This window comes from Thermobia domestica, unplaced genomic scaffold (genome assembly GCF_964235325.1).
Source record: "Thermobia domestica unplaced genomic scaffold, izTheDome1.hap1.1 HAP1_SCAFFOLD_339, whole genome shotgun sequence".
NCBI lineage: Eukaryota > Metazoa > Arthropoda > Insecta > Zygentoma > Lepismatidae > Thermobia > Thermobia domestica.
Window position 1 is genome coordinate 91,284 of NW_027656052.1, and position 12,359 is coordinate 103,642.

The 12,359-nt window shown below is 35.2% G+C and overlaps 1 protein-coding gene across 1 annotated transcript in view; it reads left to right on the forward strand.

Annotated features, from left to right (window-relative positions):
- Nucleotides 1-1,015: 1,015 nt before the first annotated feature.
- Nucleotides 1,016-12,359, forward strand: part of LOC145676757 (bestrophin-4-like) — a 90,281-nt gene continuing 78,937 nt past the window's right edge. Inside the window, exon 1 of the mRNA XM_081747568.1 lies at nt 1,016-1,138. The gene's annotated coding sequence lies outside the window, so the exon portion shown is untranslated. The remainder of the gene's footprint in view (nt 1,139-12,359) is intronic.

Here is a 12,359-nt window from a genome sequence, read left to right on the forward strand (position 1 = left end):
GTTTTGGGTTGTTGACTACAAAAGATGTGATCAAGTGAGTAACTAAAAATGGATTAGAAGGCGTATAAGTATTTTAAACAGGTTTCTATCTATTATTTTCATGTAATCTACACTTGCGAACTTTTATTGTTTAAGAGTGCTTCCTAGCTTCAACTCGGGAGTGAATTGATGCTTTCATTACTTACAATGCCGTACAATGGACTGATCAATAGAAATAAATGATCAATGGACTCCAACTACGTGAAACAATACTTTTTGAATATAAGTGAGAAATGTTAATTAAAAATTCAATGGATATTTAAAAATGTCAATGTATAACGAAATAAACGCAAGTTTTAAGGTCAATTTTTGTGATCATTTTACAGGAATTTTAGTGTCATTTTATAGGTCACTTTTTAGAAAATTTTAGGTCAACAACATCCGGGCCCTGGTTATCACCATTGGTTATGCTTTCCATCAAAAAAGACGTGACAATAAGAATACTAGAGTTCAACCAGCATGTATTAGGCAGATTTGTTCCAATCAAAGAGAGAAGAATGAACTTACTAATTAAATAAGGTAATTAATCGGATTAAATGTTCTGCATTATTTATTTTTTAAAAACAGATTTTTATTTAATTTAACATGTCACATAGCATTTGCATCTAAAGTTATGCTGATTAGTCAATGAGTCAACATTATATCTTCTGTCTCCGATCGTTCGTACTGCAACACCCGAAACCACAAACCACCGGCCGCCACTGATTAGCCTATATTTACATTTAGAACTAATGTATATTTCCTGGACAATGCCTACGATTACCACATGAGCTGTCATGAATGTAATTTGTGTAACCCCTTCTCTGTAAGGGGCACGTTCATTTACCTAGAAACTTCACTGTATATTTGTTTTGAAAGATTTCTCTTGGCCAATTTCTTTAGTTCAATTTAGCCAAACTGATATTTTTAACTTAGTTTTAATGCACATTTAATACATGCAAGTTTTGTGAAATAAAATCTAATTAGTTTTTTTTTTTCTGTTTTCCAGATGGCGGGGAAGTGTGTATAAGTTAATATGGAGAGAACTTCTAGCTTATCTTTGTTTATATTTCGCAATAAATTTCGTGTACAGATATGGACTTAACGATACACAAAAAATGTAAGTATTTGTTTTTATTTATTCATTCATTATTTATTTAATTTACATTCACGTAGTTAATGACAAAATACCTATGGAGTCGAGAGCCAGTGGAAGGACTCATAAACAGTTCATAGTAAAATATTGCTGTAGCAAACAACAGTATAATGAAATATCGATAATTAGGAGCTTCTTCCTTTTACTCTGTTTAATGTGTAAAAACATTTCATTTTAACTCAGAAGTATAATTTCAGATTTTGCTAGATGGAGCAAGATTCTTCATTTACATAACAATTTTACGTTTTATATTTAGTATATAAGTATATTATTGATTAAAACCTATTTCTCAGGAGGGGGGCAATTGCCTTCTGCCCTTTCCAATTGCCCCTCTTTTAACGATTTTTGAACTTTCAATATAACAAATAAAGTGTCTTTTTACTTGTATTTAACTTCTTTTTCTTAGGGATCGCCAATTCCAGAATTTTTACTTTCCGGAATCCGGAAAGTAAAGTCGGAAGAATTCCTATTTCGGAAAAATCCGGAATTTAAAAAATTCTGATTTCTGAAAAATCTTTAATTTTTCTGAATTCTTGAATTTTCTTAATTTCAATTTTTTCCGAATTCCAGAATTTTTCCGACATCAGAATTTTTCTGAATTCTGGAATTTTTCCGGATTCCGGAGAATTTTGGCCATCCCTACTTTTTTTGAAACATAATTTAAGTTCATCCTGTTTTATAATATAAATATTTTTCTTATATTATTTTACTATTCAGATAATATTAGTCATTTTTCACACATACATGCAGTCGGTCGAGCAGAATAGCGCGTTCAAAGGTAACCCATAAGCATTATTCCATTAATGTACTCTTGACGATTTTCTTGTCACAAAGCAACGTGCCAGAATCTCAGTTGAATTCATGTGCGGTGGTGGAACAGTCTTTTTATGTCTGGGAATGTTCAGAAGAAAGACTATTTAAAAAATTCAGATCAAGATGTACTTTGTAAAACATTTATTTGGTGTGCTAGAAAAGTTACAGAAATACAACTTACAATACAGTACATCATATTACATTGTATATATAAATACAAGCTATTTTGTCTGTAAATTCATGTTGAAGTAATGGGGATTCTGCAATGTGTTAGAAGTAGTGGCTCTAAAAGTAATTCCAAGTTGAATTATATACTTAGGTGAGTTGTATGTAGCAATATTTGTCTGCGTAAACAGACATTATAGATTTTGTGTAAGTTGAGGTCGGATAGTTTGTTCCAAGTTAAAGTTTTAGGAGTTATTTGTACCGTGTGTGGATTTGAAATAGTGGAAGTTCTGAGAGTATATGCTGGATTATGGGACTAGGTATTCATTGATGAACAACTGTGATGTAACTCTTAAGAAGTAAATAAATTGTGACAAGAAGAATCTATGTGATAATTTGGCTCCATTGTGAGTTGTTAGCATTATTTCAATGCCCACTTAGCTTGGCCATCAAGGCAGTTATTCGTAGCATGAATACTTACAAACAAAGCGATACACCCTAACAGAAAATTCTATACTAACATAACACATTTTTGAACAATAGAACAATCCTAAAGCAAATCACGTAGTAGAGGTAACTTTATATACAAATCAAATTTCTTCTTCTTCTAGCATAAAAAAAATCAGATGACATAAAGAAAGGTGTTTTAAAGAAGAAAAATCTCCTCTAGCTCTTTACCTGGTGGTATGGTTCCTAATACAGAAGTTACATTACCTCTTTGCACTGCCATACTTATTCTCTGAATTAGGAAGGTGCTTGCTCTATCATCACCAGATAATTGAGTGATGCGTTTACCTACTTTCTTTATAAAGCTGAGGCCTTCTTTGCCCCAGGATCCACTGGATTCAATGGCAATGGGCACAAATTGGTACATCTCTGTTAGGTACTCTATCTAACATAACTAAAGTGAGCCCATATCCCGCTTAGTTAGGCCCAGTTTCATCTCGAGGATGCAAAAAGTATATCTTCACGAATCACCAGGTTTTGTCACTACCCATTTTTAAATTATTGTACTGACACCATAGCAATACTACAGATATACATTTATTTATACGGCATTTTTATCTCCAAAGAACCCAAATAATTCAATTTCAAGTTCGTACAGATGCTTCCTCACTGTAACTTTCTTATCTGAGCAGTAATGTCAACGTCTAACATGTAAGAAAGAGTTAAAAATTCAAAAAGTAATGTTGCCAACTCTTTTTCACAAATTCACTGTATTTACTGCAAATAATATTGACTCATAGTGTCGTCTCACCTCATCGGCGATTCTAATACGAGGGAGGATCAGAAACTAAGATTACAAGGCCGATATTTCTGGAGTTTCGTCTGTTATAGAAGAGTGAGGAGAGTACGGTAATTTTAATACATGGAGTTGGCAACTGTGCAGAATTTCTTCCACCCATCTACCAGCTACGGCGCTAGTCGTAGGTAAATACAAATGGCGACTTGTTTGGAAAACTGGTCTCGCGAAACAGTTCTCTCAATTACTCGATTTCTGTGGGCGAAATGTGCCGGAAATTCACCGGCAGCTGGTAGAGGTTTACGGAGAGACCGTAGTGTCTCGTCAGCATATCGCAAAATGGTGTCGAAAGTGTACAGCTGGTAGAGAAAATGTCATCAAGAGAACTACGCTGTTGAAGCAGTTTTGCTGGGACATCATCGACAACCCTCCCTACAGCCCGGACCTCACTCTAAGCGACTTTCACGTATTCCCGCACTTGAAGGAGTACCTAGGAGGCTGTCGCTTCGCTTCAGACGAGAAGGTAAAAACATTTCGTGACAACGTAGCTGAACACGCAAGGACAGGATTTTTACCAGAAGGGAATCTTCAAACTCATCCCATGATGCGACAAGTGCTTCAACCGATATGAAGACTGTGTTGAAAAATAATCTAATGTATGTAATATCTGTTTGCTGTATTGGTTGTATGAAATAATATATAGCAAAATGTGTAACCTTACTTTCCGATCATCCCTCATAATATTCGCGGAGTGCCTAGGTTATTCGGAAAGGCACTGGAAAAAGACCTTTGGGTTATCCGAGAATGAGATTGAAAGATAATCTGAAGCTGGATTTAGATTGAATGATTTGAATCGCTTGGTTTGAAATAGAATTATATCCAACGTGCTTTCCATTTCTGTGGTGATCTTTCAAGTTACATAACGTGAAGCAAATATAATAATAATAATAATAATAATAATAATAATAATAATAATAATAATAAACCTGGGATGTTATTGGGAGTCAAATCCGGAACTACATGCTGGAAACTCAAAGACACTGATCATTCGGATACACAAAATACTTCCTCTTTCCCTTTTAGCAACGTGTGGTTGTACATTATTTTCTTTTTTTTTTCTTTTTTTTTTATAGTTTTGTAACACACCATGCACGTAAATAATGATAGACGCAGGTGTTTATCAAACTTTTTAGTTCAAGTTTCTTATCGGGGATTTGTCCATTAATCCAAATAGCATCTGGAACAATCGTGTAAGTTGTGACGCAAACACAAAATGCAATCTTCATATCGCATCGTAAGACCTGTTTTAAATGACTATTATGAAAATGAGTCTTCTGCTATTTTGTAATGGTTAGTTTTCTTTTAATTACTTCAATTTATGTGTTATGAGCTTTCAACATATATTTTTTTTAATGCTTTCTTTACGCATATGTGACACTTTCATAATAGAACAGACGAAAGGAGAAAATTATCCATTATGTCTGCTTCACACGTGTGTGACTGCCAAAGTGACGCAAATCATACACCGTTAGGAGAGAACACGGATGTAACAATAAGATTGACAATGGCGTTTCATTGGACTCTCTTACTATGTAAGTGTAAGCAGAGTCCATTGCAGACGCAATACGGGAAGAATTGCTGCTCCCGGATCCAGAACATCCTCTTTTCTTTAGACGCTGTAGGAAGTCAAGTGTTATATAACGGAAGTATACCCTTTTAAATTTTAGTGCCTATATATTTAGGTACTAGTGTAGTGTCTTCGTTATTCGATTAAAAAAAGTACCAATAAAGCTTTTTACTTCGTTTTTTCAAGCTGGGAGGCACTGTAGAATAAGTTGCCTATGATTTCACACCTTTCTGCGTCGAGACATAAGAGTGTGGTGACGTTATAACTTTAAAAAACACTTTTTTTTTGTTATGCCTGTTTTTATTATTCTTGGCGGGCTTATTTTTGCAGCTAGAAGACTAAAATTTTGCACACATATTCAGTGCACCTTTAGTATTTTTCATTTTTTTTTCAGATCTCTGCGTTAAAACAGGGGGTAAAGACGAACAAAAAGGTAACGAAAGGGGTACTTTTAAACAAAAATCAATTTTTCGCGATTTTCCCGCCTCAGATATATGATGGAGGGATGTAAATAGCACCGTTTGAAAGGCTGTTCTATTCTGAAAAGAATGATATACGAACCATGATCCTAGGATAAATAGGGTGTCTCAGGGAATTTTTACCTGAGATCCTGTTTTACACGAGAATCTGGGGTATTGTTTTTGGCGGGCTTATTTTTGCGCCTAGAAGACAAAAATTTTGCACACACATTCAGTGCACACCATAATATTTTTCAGATCTCTCAGCTCTCTGCACTGTATAGAGGAAGTCCGGAGGGGCAAAAAGATTTTTTAAAATACCTTTTTTCGCGATTTTCTCGCCTCAGATACATAATGTAGACATGTGAATGGTATCGTTTGAAAGTCTGTTCTATTCTAAGGAGAATGATGTACGAACCATGACCCTGGGATAAACAGGGATGTCTCAGAAAATTTTTGTTACATTCGGGTCTTTTGGAGTAATGTGGAGCATTGTGGTGCTATTAGTAAATATTTTTCCCGCCCTTACTAATAAAGATAGAAGCTTGAAATTCTATACACACATGTAGTACAGTTCACCTCTGGTGCTTGGGGTCTCGGGTTCGATCCCAGCCCCCGCCAAGTGAACTTTGTGGTGGACAAACACCGTGTGCGTGGGTTTTCTCGGGGTTCCCCCGTTTCCTCCCACTTTCTTCATTCCACCATTTCATTCATTACTCACCTTCACCGTCTCCTTTAGCCTAACCGGCATAACCGTGGGACGTAAAACTCAAAGATTTCATTTCATTTTTTCACACATGTAGTACACCCCTTACTAATTTTTAGTTGATTTTGAGATCTGTGCGTTAATAAAGGAGGGGTCCAGAGGGGTTCAAAATTTTTTAAAAATCAGAAAAATCCCGATTTCTCCCAAAATTTCCATCTCAGGAACATGATAGTCAAATGTGAATGGCACCGTTTGAAAGGCTGTTCTATTCTGAAGAGAATGAGGTACAAACCATGATCGTAGGGTAAATAGGGATGATGCTGTAGCTGCTTGACTAAAAGTCGATAATTTAGCTTTAAAAAGCCAAAATTTAAAAGGAGTAATTGACGTGAAGCCATAATTATACAGTACTTGTATGGGTGATATCCCTACAACATGTACCCATCCATTCCAAGTCTTAATTTCTAGTTTGTCATTAACACCTTTTTGAACCAGATAGGAAAATAACTGGGCATCCTATTCCTGCTCTCCTTGCTTCCGCCTTGCTAGAGAACCTGTAGATCTGATTATTCGCAACTGAAGATGAAATAGCGACCATGGAAGAAGACTCATTTTGATTTTTTTTTTTCAAACCGATTGATGTTTTGTCAAGGAGTGACGAAATTGTCCACGAAATCATGGAATTTTCATTTTCAAAAACAAAAAATAAAATTACGAACAGAATTGATTGAAAAATCCCGTTACAATTTACAAATAGTGTATACTGTAAAAACAAGATTTTTTTTCTGTTTTTACTTACTTTCATTTTTGTCATTTTTTATTTATTTCTTTTCTTTCTTCCGTTTTCTTTTTAATTTCTTTTTGTTTCTTTTTATTTATTCCTTTCCTTTCTCTTTTCTTTCTTTATTTTCTTCCTTTCGTTATTTCTATATCTTTTCGTTTATTTTTTTTTCTAAGTTAAGGATTCGATTACTTAACCCTTGACCCATTTCACTCCTAACCAATGGAAATAATTCGTAAGTTTTAATGGAAAATTTTGGCGTAGTTTATTATGATTGTTATTATTATTTATTACTTCGCCATCTTAACTCGTTCTGATATTCTTCGCCAAATAGGTACATATACAGGGTGTTTCAAAGCAATACCGAAACGTTTGGGAGATGATTCCTGACACCAAGATAAGATAAAAATGCTTCCTTATCCTCGATGCACAAATGCTTCCTTTCGGCTGTCGAAAACATGAAAAAATTAACGTTAAAGGTCCATAGCTCCAATACTATGGGACCTACTGTAGTTGGATCAAGACTTCACGTAGGAACTAATATGTGCCCTATCCAAATATCCAAGTTTCAGAATCCTGTCGTACTCAGGCAACAATTTTTATAAAGGGAGTTTGGCTATGGGCATATAATTTGAAGCACTCACTCACTATCTTTCTAGAAAATTTTGCAGAAGTACCGCAGGATTTCGATACTTGGATATTTAGATAGGGCACATGCTAGTTCCTAAGTGAACTTTTGACCCGACTACGGTAGGTCCCATAATATTGGAGCTATAGACCTTCAAAAGTTCATTTTTATATCTTTTTGGAAGCCTATAACTCCGAAAGGCAGTATTTGTGCACCCAGGTTAGTCTATACTTTTTGTCTTATCTTGGTGTCAGGAATCATATCCCAAACCATGTCGGTGTTTTTTGAAATACCTTGTATACGCTGAAACGATAACAAGTATAACAGAATCCTCATATGTTGAATAGAATTCAAAGAAACAAGATGAAACGCTTCAGAAAGTTGGTTGAGAATGGTAGCAGACATGTGAGCAAGTTCTGCATTCAGGTAATACAGTAAACCATAAGTAATGAAATGCTGGGATCTTTGATATTAATGTTATAGTAAAATTTTGTTTTACTGAAATAAGCCAGTTCTCAAGAACTCATATATTGTTTTACTCACGGCAGAATGTGAATAATTTCAGCATAAATTTACAACAAAAAAGCTTGTATTTATATACGAAATAATATGGTGTTCGTATCCCACGTTAATAACCTGACATACTAAAAACAATGCAAATTTTACCATTTTTCTAAGGCTTGTTCTTCATAAGTGAAAGGAGATATTGAAATACAACTAGATAATGTAATTCTACAATAGAAAATATGAACCTGAAGAATTTTCAGCATTGCCATTCATAGAAATTACAGTGTTGCCAGAATAACATTTCCCCCCAAATCTAAGTTAAGGCAGCGATTAGAGGAACGACCTCAACTGCATTTGATTATGTATCATGTTGTCTTGGTATCCGGTGAACTACTTTTTTAAGTAATAGTTGTATTTAGCTTGTAATAAACAAAATAGTTTTAACCTACAGTTATTAAAATTAAATAATATATAAAAAATACTTCACAGCATTCCAAAAGAACATTATATATAATCAAATGAGTTGAGTTCGTTCCTCTAGTCGCTGCCTTTCCATTTTGGGGAAATGTTATTCTAGCAACACTGTAATTTCAGGGATGGCAACACTAAAAATTCTTCAGGTTCATATTTTCTGTTGTGGAATAACATTATCTGTGATTACGTTAAGTTGCATTTCATTATCTGGTTTTACTTATTTTAAAACAAGCAAAAGAAAAATGATAAATGTTGTATTATTTTTAGTATGTCAGGCTATTAAATAGGTCCAAGTCTCATATAGTCTCGGAGCTGAGAAGAAATGATTAAAATCAAACTCAACCTACCTTTCAACACGATTTTAACTTTGGTTCCTGTTGTTGAATTGCCTTGCTCGTATGTTGATACGCATATGGTTTGTCAACCATTTCGAAATAGTACACCTACATTTTTAATTATGTACGGTACATTACGTGAAATCCCTCATGATGATTTCATGTTGAATATATGTCATCCACTCGCATTCCCTTCGATTGAGACGAAGTTCTACCACGTGTGTGCATGATATAACAACTATGAGACCTTTACTTTGTCATGGAACCACGGTTCCTGTTGCTAATTTCATTTCTTCCTTTGTCTCTTGTCACAGTCAGGCGTTTTGAAACGGAAGTGATACATTGAATACTGTTTATAAACAATTTGTACTGGAAACAGCGCAGATAATAGTTATGGTACAGTGTTGCCAACATGGAATTCCAAGGGAATGCGTCAGCAAGATATTCATAACCGAAAACAGTTAAAAATAGTGTTTTTATAAAAATCAGTAAGGAAGGTTTTTTTTTTTGGGGGGGAGGGGGTCATCGTCATAGGTATTCTGCCATTATTGGCAGGTCACTTGCCGCAACTGAGAAACTTCGATGTTCCACGTTTTTTCACTAAACGCTTAGTCTTACAATTTTTCTGTTTTGATACTGTCGATTAATTGTAGTCTCCTTCGCCCTCTCCTTCTCTTTCCTGCCACCATACCCTCTAGTACGTCCTTCATAATACAATTTCTTCTTAGCCAATGTCCTAACCAGTTGTATTTCCTTTTCTTAATAATATCTAAAATTATTCTTTTCTCCCCAGCATTTCTAAGACTCCCTCATTTGTTTCCCGCTCGAAGCAGCAAATTCTTCCCGTGTTCCGCACATCCACATTTTTTGGGAGGGGGTAAAATAAATAAAGTAAGTCTAAAAGCAGTGTGTGCTCTTCCTAATGTTGAGGGCTCTCGCCCAGTGTTGTTAGCCTGTTTCTTGATTTTACCCGAACAATATACAAGGTGTTAATAAATATACCGGCAAACTAGGAGTGTAAGAGGTTATTCCATACATCAAAGTTAAAAAAAAAAAAAAAGTTCATGTGGGCACGTGCTGCATGTTTCTGAGCCAGGGCAGTCTGAAAGCGTAAAAGCGAAAAACATGACATCACACATTATTCAGAACACGAGGAACCATAGAACTGGCGGTTTTGATAAATTTATTGAACTTATTCAAATGTCCTCGATCACCTCCTAATTCAAATATCTTACTAATTGCTTCACGATGCCCGATCAATACCGAAAATAGAGTGCCTTCATCGGCAATAGTGAACCCAAGTGCGTAGTATAAGACTCCTTAATTAAGTGGTTTGGTTTACCAAAACTCTCTTTATAATTCGTTCGTGTGTCGGTTCGTCCGTCCGGGAGACAAACAATTTTGTCCAAGTTGTAGACCCTCAAAAGTTAGGGATCAAGTTCAGTGTTGGAGATTATATTCAAATCGGAAGTGGTAGAAATAAACCATTTCCGGTTTCTTTACGTTGATCAATATAGAGCAAATACGGCAATAGATATCGAGAAGCAATTTTCTGCAATCATGTAAACGCACCAAAAATATATTTTACCTCTTTCAAACTTTTTACTATAACCGGAAGTGGTAGACATTAGAGATGGCCACAAAGTTCCGGTTCTTGGAGATCCGGTTTTCAGAACCGGTTCCAGGCTGGATCCGAAAACCCGGTTCCTGAACCGGATCTTGGGAACCAGTTACAGATCTGGATCCGAAAAACTGTTCCAGACCTGGATCCCAAAAAACCGGTTCCGGAACCGGATCTAGAACCATTTCCATCAGGAAGCGGTTCTGGCCGTCCCTAGTAGACATCTACTGCCATTTATTTCAGAAAATATCGCGGAATGCAAAGTGAACTTCTTCAGTGGTTTACACGAGAACTGCTACCGATTAATTTTTAATTTATTATGATTGGCAATAAAATAATACAATAAAGTGTAACTCCAATTATCCGGACCGAGTTCTAGACGCAATCCAGATATGCACAGAAATTTGAATGATTGGGGCCATAAACTAAAAATATTGTGAAATAAAAAAAAAAAAAACTAAAATCGCTTTTGTTAATATAATAAAGGCGTATTGTATTCAACATACCTGCTTTTAATTTGAAAGTTCAATTTAGACTTTCTAAAATAAAGTAAATTCTTTTGATTTTCTTTAAATATGAGAATAGAGATATAAAGTATTTGTGACAACAGATGAAATATACAAATGTAGACTTAGAACTATGCACTGAGAAAAAATGTATATCGTGTACGTAAAATCGTATGTTACATTTGAAAATCCTGTAGTTTTTGGACTTAACGTACAGCAAACGTATAACTGAAAACACATGTTTTATAACATTTTCCGTATAAGTGTTCCATCTATACGTACTGTCCGTACGAAACAATAGAGGCGGTCAGGATCTCACATACAAATTTACGTATATAACATACAGGGTGTTTCAAAACAACACCGACAAGACGAAAAATATAGACCAACCTGGGTGCACAAATGCTTTCTTTCAAAGTTATAGGCTGCCGAAAACATGACAAAATGAAATTTAAAGGTCCATAGCTCCAAAAGTATGAGACCTACCGTAGTTGGATCAAGATTTTATTTAGGCACTAGTATGTGCCTTATCCAAATATCCATGTTTGAGAATCCTGCGGTACTTCCACAACAATTTTTATACAGATAGTTTCTGAGTACTTCAAATGATATGCCCGTAGCCAAACTGACTCTATAAAAATTGTTGCATGAGTACCTTAGGAATCTGAAACATGTATTTTTGGATAGCGCACGTATTAGTTTCTAAGTGATGTCTTGACATGACTGCGGTAGGTCCCATAGTTTTGGATCTAGGAAGCTTTAAAATTCAATTTTTCATTATTTCGGTAGCCTATAACTGCGAAAGGAAGCATTTGTGCACCCAGGTTGATCTGTACTTTTCGTTTTATCTTAATGTCAGGAATCACCTCCCAAACGTTGTCGATGTTGTTTTCAAACACCCTATATAGCTGCCGAAGGTAACATACATATATGTGTAATATAAGGAAGACTGTTAGATATCAGACATCCTGCAACGGCATGATGTAACATGTAAGGGCAGTGCCTATGTAGCATGCGGATAACGTATGCTTCGTACTGATTTCTGTAGTAAACACGAGGATTCCGTATATTTGTGCAGTGTACTGCTGTTCGGAGAACGGATTTTTTCACTGTAGAAATATAGACTTTTGCATTTGGGTCCTTTATCAGAATCAAGGCTAAATAAGACAATAAATTTTAACTTTGGTTTAAATTATAATTTGAAGGAAATTATATTTTTGACGAACGAATACATACAGTTCGCATTTCTTTATATACCGGGTGCGCCAAGAGTAAATAAGGGGTTATAACCGGGAATAACTTGTTTATTTATAATTAGTTT